Below are 6128 nucleotides of genomic sequence, written 5' to 3'. Positions count from 1 at the left end.
CCTCACACTTGTAGGGCCTCTCCCCGGTGTGGATGCGCCGGTGGACGATGAGGTTGTAGTTCTCCTTGAACCTCTTCCCGCAGTCGGTGCAGAGGAAGGGCCTCTCATCCGTGTGTGTCTGCTCATGCCTGAGGAGATGTGAGCTGGTCGGAAACCTCTTCCCACATTCCCCACACATGTACGGCCGTTCCCCGGTGTGGATGCGATGGTGGCGGATCAGGTGGGAGTTCTGCCTGAAGCTCTTCCCACATTCCAAGCATTTGTAGGGCTGTTCCCCAGTGTGGATGCGCTGGTGGTTGATGAGGCTGGAGTTGCAGTTGAAGCTCTTCCCACATTTCCGACACATGTAGGGCCGTTCTCCGGTGTGGATGCGCTGGTGTCGGATCAGGATGAAGTTCTCCCTGAAGCTCTTCCCACATTCCCCACACGTGTAGGGCCGCTCCCCAGTGTGGATCATCTGGTGTCGGATCAGGTCACAGCTCATCCTGAAACTCTTCCCACATTCCCCACACGTGTAGGGCCACTCCCCAGTGTGGATGTGCTGGTGTCGGATCAGGTTGGAGCTCTGCCTGAAGCTCTTCCCACATTCCAAGCACCTGAAGGCCTTCCTCCTGCTGGGAGGCTGCTCACGGACCACCAGCTCAGAGCTCCCCCTCAAGCTCCGGCCGCCTTCCCGGCACAGGCTGGCTCTTTCCTCCTCAGAGCACCCTGGGCTGGCTTTGGAGCCCCTCCTGCGGGGGGATCTCCGTCCCTTTTCCTCCCCGCTGCCTTCCTGCGCCGGGGAGCCCTTCAAAACGGCCTCTCCCACCAGGGTCTCACGGGGGGATTTGTCCTCCGGGCTCTCCGTCCTCAGCTCGGGGCCTGGGGCAGGAAGCAAGAAGGACAGGCAGGGGATTTGCCTCCGGCCCACAGGGAAGGCCAAGGACATCCCCCCAACTCCGGCCCCGGCAGGACGGCGGCGCCAGCGGGGTTGTCCTGCAGCCGGGGCCATGCTCGGCTGACAGAGCCAGCACAACACCCGCCCAAAGGGACACTGACTTCCTCCTCACCTGCCTGGGGGGACCAAGGCATCTTCCTCTTCCTCGCAGCCTCCTTCATCTGGCCAAGCTTTGGGAAGGAGAAATCCTGATGGGGGGGAAAACAAGGGCTGAGTGTGTTGGCTTGGGGGTTCCTCCTGCCCAAGTCCATCTCTAGAACACATCGGGCATCCTGTGTCCATAAAGACCTCCAAAACACCAAGATCCAGCCCAGAAAAACCCAAACCACTGAGATTCAGGCAAAAATCCCTCAGAAATTGCAAGATTCAACTGCAAAAGTTGAAATTCAGCTAAAAAATACTCCAAAATATGAAGTTTAGCCAAAAAATCTCTCCCAGAAGTTCCCCCTCTCTAGTCTCGTCCCCTGTGGGGTTCGGAGGGTCACCCCTGTCTGGGGTGCTGGGGATCCCATTTAAGGATGCTGGGAGTGTTGGGGGTCCCAAGGGTCCCTTCTCCTCCGACTCTCGCCTTCGGGGTGCCGCATTCCGAGACATTCCCCCTCTCCAGGTTCTCGACCTTGTCCCAGGGATCCCAGGGGTCCCCACTGTCCAGGCTTCCCCTTCTCAGCGCCCCCTCTCCAGGCTCTTGGGGCTCTCGCAGCTCCCCCCTCTCTCCAGTCTCCCCCACTCTCCAGGGATCAAGGCATGGGGACACCAAGGCACCCCCACGGCAACCCCACTCCTGCTCTCCCCCCTCCCCTCAGCCCCCCTCTCCCACCCCTTTCTCATCGGCCCCCCAAACCCCGGCTCCCCCCAGCTCCCTTTGGGGGTGACCCACTGCCCCTCGCGCTCCCTTTGGGGGTCCACCCGCTCTTTTCCCTTCTCTCAACCCTTTCCCATCGTGGCCTCTCTGCTCACCCGACAGCAGCAGGAAGGGCAGGGACAGGGGTGGAGCAACAGCAACAGCAGGAAAACAAGCACCTCCCCATCCCACGGGTGCCTGGGAACAGGGAACTCATTCCAAATATCCTGGGGGGAGTGCAGGGAGTCGGGACATACTCGGGCTGCCAGCACAGATTTCCCTGCAAAGGCTGCAGTGAGTCAAGCTCTGGAGAACAGATTGTGCCCCATGGATGGGATTGCAGAGGGGCCCTCAGGTCCCCAGCAGGAATCAGCAACCAGGAATAGACACAAAAGGTCACCACAAAGATTTCTGGGGCAGTGTCCTGCAGGGAGGGGACAGTGTCACCCCACCAGGGCAGGGCTGGCAAGTGGGAGGCTGCTCCAGGGCTCTGCAAGAGGCCTCGTGCTCTGCTCGGCCCCAGCACTGGCTGGTCCCAACACCCCCGGCTGCCCCCGGCCCTGGGCAGCTCTGCTGCCACAGGCTGTGCCCTCACCGTGGCCCTGCAATGGCCCTGCCTGTCCCTCACCCGGGGCCCTGCCCGTGGCCCTGTCCCTTGGCTCTCTCTCTGCCAGCTCAGTGTGGGGCACACGGGCTGGGGGTCCCTCCCAAGCCCCCCGGGCAGCCGGCGTTGGCTGGGGGGATGTGAGGGCTGGGCCTGCTCAGCACAGCCCCGGCCTCGTGCCCAGCGCCTCTTTCCTGACCCACACAAGAGCTTCCCGGCCCCCCAGGGCTCCCCTGCTGCTGCCTCTGCTCCTGGCCCTGCCTTTGCTGCTCCCTTGGCTGGGGCAGCGGCTGCAGGGGGGGATGGCAGCAGCTTCAGCTCCACGGCACTTCCTGGGGGGAGCTCAGCCCGGGGGGACGGGCAGGGACCTGATGGGGATGGACAGGGGCCCAGCAGGGACAGCCAGGGCCTGCAGGGGAAGGCACAGGGACAACCTGGCCCCCCACACTGCCAGGGCTGTCTCTGCTCCTCCTTGCAGGCTCCGTGGCCAGGCACAGTTGGTGTTCCTGGGTGCCCACCATCTCAGCACTTGCAGCCGCTCAAATCAGCGCCCGCAGCTCTGCAGCAAAGCCCCAGCTCACCTGGCACACAGGGGATGGGCACAGCACCTGCTCGGGGATGGGCACACACAGCTTTGTGCCTTCCCCACCACGGGGCTCTCCTTCCTCAGCAGCACCTCTGCCTTGCACTTATTCTCAGCCTCACCTCAGGGACAGCTCTGGGCTCACCTCCGCGCCACTTCTCAGCCTCACCTCAGGGCCTGGGCTCAAGGACAGGAACCTGCAGGGAGGGGACATGAAGTGCAAGCTGAGGGCTGCCTGCTTGCACTGGGCTCTGGGTTTTTTTTTTTCTAGAACCCTCCCAGAACTTAACTCGGTTTTCTAACATCATACTGCAAACACTCTGCCTCCTCTTCAGCTTCCTGTCCATCCCCACTCCCAGCTCCCTTTCTGCCTGCCTGCTCTCCAGACACTCTGGCCCCAGCCCGGGGGGCTGACGGGGCTTCTTGTGGCCAAAGGGCAGGACCCGGCCCTTGGCCTGCTGGAACCTCATCCCCTTGCAATCAGCCCATGGATCCAGCTTGGCCAGGTCCCTCTGCAGAGCCCTCCTGCCTTCCAGCACATCAACACACCCCCAGCTTGGGGTCACCTGCACATTTGCTGATGAAATGCCTGGTTCTGCAGGAGCTGCAGATGCTCAAGGGGCAGCAGGACCAAGTCAGGGGCCTGGGGGGTCTGGGGGGCTTTGGGGTGAGGGAGGGTCCTGGGGGAGCTGGGGAGGGGCTTGGGGGATTGGAGGTATAAACCAGGACAGACCAGTAGCTCCTCACTGCTCCCCAGATCTCTCCTGGAGCTGGGCCACGTTGTCCTGGGACACCTGAGCCCCCCCCAGTGCCCTCCCAGTACAGCCCAGTGCCCCCAGTACAGCCCACTGTGTTCCTGTCCCAGGGTGCCGGGTGATCCCTCTTTAGGGTGGGAGGCAGAAAGGACTTGATGGGGGGTTGGGGGAGATTTGGGGGGATCTGAGGGGGTTGAATGGAGATTTGGGGGGTTTTGGGGGGCTTTGGGTGCATTTGGGGCAGTTAAAAGGGATCTGTGGGGGAAGGGGATTAAAGGGAAAAGGGGGGTTAGGAGACATTTGGGGTGGTTAATGATGTCTGGGGGGAATCAGGAAGGGCAGCACCACGAATAGGTGAGTCCTGAGACTCAAAACTCCTGAATTCCCCTCAGAAATCCACCCCTGGACTCTTCAAAACCTCATCAAGGACACCCCAAATCTCCTCAGAGACATCAACTTCCCCCCCCCGGACCCCCAAACCCTCTCAGTGACCTGCAAAACCTACCTGGGATCCCCAGGCCCTTTCAGGGACCCCATAAACCCCTTCAAGGGCCCTCAAAACCCTCTGGGACTCCCGAAATCCCCCTAGAAACTCTCAAAACTGCTTCAAAGACTCCCTCAAAGACCCCCAGGACCTCCCAATTCCCTTGGAGACTCCAAAACTCCCTCAGGGATTCCCAAACTCCTTCAGGGACCTTCAACCTCCACCCTAAGTCCCCTCAGGACACCAAACCCCCTCACAGACCCCCCAAAACCTCCTCAGCGACCCCTAAAAGCCCCTAAGGGACCCCAAAACCACACAACAGCAGAACAGCTTTCTGTAAAGGAAGGGAGCAAAGAATCTGAGAAGGAGGAGACCAAGGAAAAACTGAAGCAAAGCAATAAAATCATCCTGGCCCTTGCAGTTCTTCCTTCACATTTTTCTCACTTTTCCCGTTTTGGTTGGTTGGGTAGTTTCGAATGTTTTTTCGAATGGAATTTCTCAGGACCCGAATCGACCATCCGAGTTCTTGGGAGGCCCCCGGGCCCCGCGGCCCCCGAGAGGGTTCCAAGGCCCCGCGCTCTGACCCTCGGGAACCCCCGAGCCCCCCCGCCAAACCCTCCCGAGCCCTCCAGCCTTTCCACCCACAGCCGCGCTCCCCGCAGCCCCCGAGGGGATCCCCAGACCCCGCTCTCCCGCACCCCCCGCCAGCTCTTACAGCACAATGCGGGCCCCGCCGCCATCAACGACTCCCGGAAGTCAACACGGCGCTCTGCGCGCGCACCGCGCTTAGAGAACACCGCCGCAGCCAATCAGCGCGCGGCCACGCCCCCGCACGGTCACGGCCGCGCCTGCGCCCCGCGCGGGGCACCACGGGAGTTGTAGTCCTTGCGGCGGGTCACAGTGGCCATTTGCACGTGCGGAGTGAGGATAATACGTTTTTCGATTTTCTTCTTTTTCTGTCTTTTCTTTTTTTCTCTTCTTTCTTTTTTTCTTTCTTTTTTCTGCTTTCTTTTTACCCCTTTTTTCTTTCTCTTTTTCTTTTTTCCCCTTTTTCTTTTTTCTTTTTTTTAATTATTTGTCTCATTTTTTCCTCTTATTTCTGTCGTGTTTTTTCCTCTTTTTTCCTCCTTTTTATCTTTTTTCTTCCTTTTTGTCTTTGTATTTGCTTTTTTTCTTTTTTTCCCCCCTTTTTCTTTTTTTTTTTNCCTTTTTCTTTTTTTGTCTTTTTTAAAAATTATTTGTCTCATTTTTTTCCTGTTTTTTCTGTCTTTTTTCTCTTTTTTCCTCCTTTTTATCTTTTTTCTTCCTTTTTGTCTTTGTATTTGCTTTTTTTCTTTTTTTTTCCTCTTTTTATTTTTTTTCCATTGTTCTCTATCAGTTGTATTTTCAAGGAAGACTTAAACACAGATCAAAAAAAAATCTCCAGGTACACATCTTATGAGAACAGATAATCTGCCATTGTTTCAGGCTCGTGAGGATTCCCAAGATCACAAACACTGAGACACCAAGGGTGGAAGCCAAGCAACTTTATCCTGCCCCTTGCCATAGTGTTCAATCCACACCCAGCCCTGGATTTCTGAAAGGCCACTGGGAGATGGAGCTGGTGCTCAGCAGGAGGGGCAGGCAGGCCGTGCACCTTCCGCTAGAGGCACTTCAATTATCCAGGAGATCCAACGGTTCCAGGGCTGTGTGTCCATTCTTCAGGCATCCAGCCCCGGCGCAGTCCCCGACCTTGAAGCGCCCCCCTGGATGCCCAAGTGTCCCCTAAATGTCCCCCCCAAAACCGCCCCATAAGTGCCCCTCAGGATCCCCAAGTGTCCCCCCAGTACCAACTCTTTATTCCTGTTTATTATTTCACTTCCTGGGTGTCTAAAACATTTCTGGCACAGTTTTGCCTTGGGGGAGCTGAACCTCACTGCTGGCA

Source organism: Pipra filicauda, unplaced genomic scaffold (genome assembly GCF_003945595.2).
Source record: "Pipra filicauda isolate LSUMZ 115617 unplaced genomic scaffold, ASM394559v2 scaffold1277_size39051_pilon, whole genome shotgun sequence".
Taxonomy (NCBI): Eukaryota; Metazoa; Chordata; class Aves; order Passeriformes; family Pipridae; genus Pipra; species Pipra filicauda.
This window is presented reverse-complemented; position numbering follows the sequence as displayed.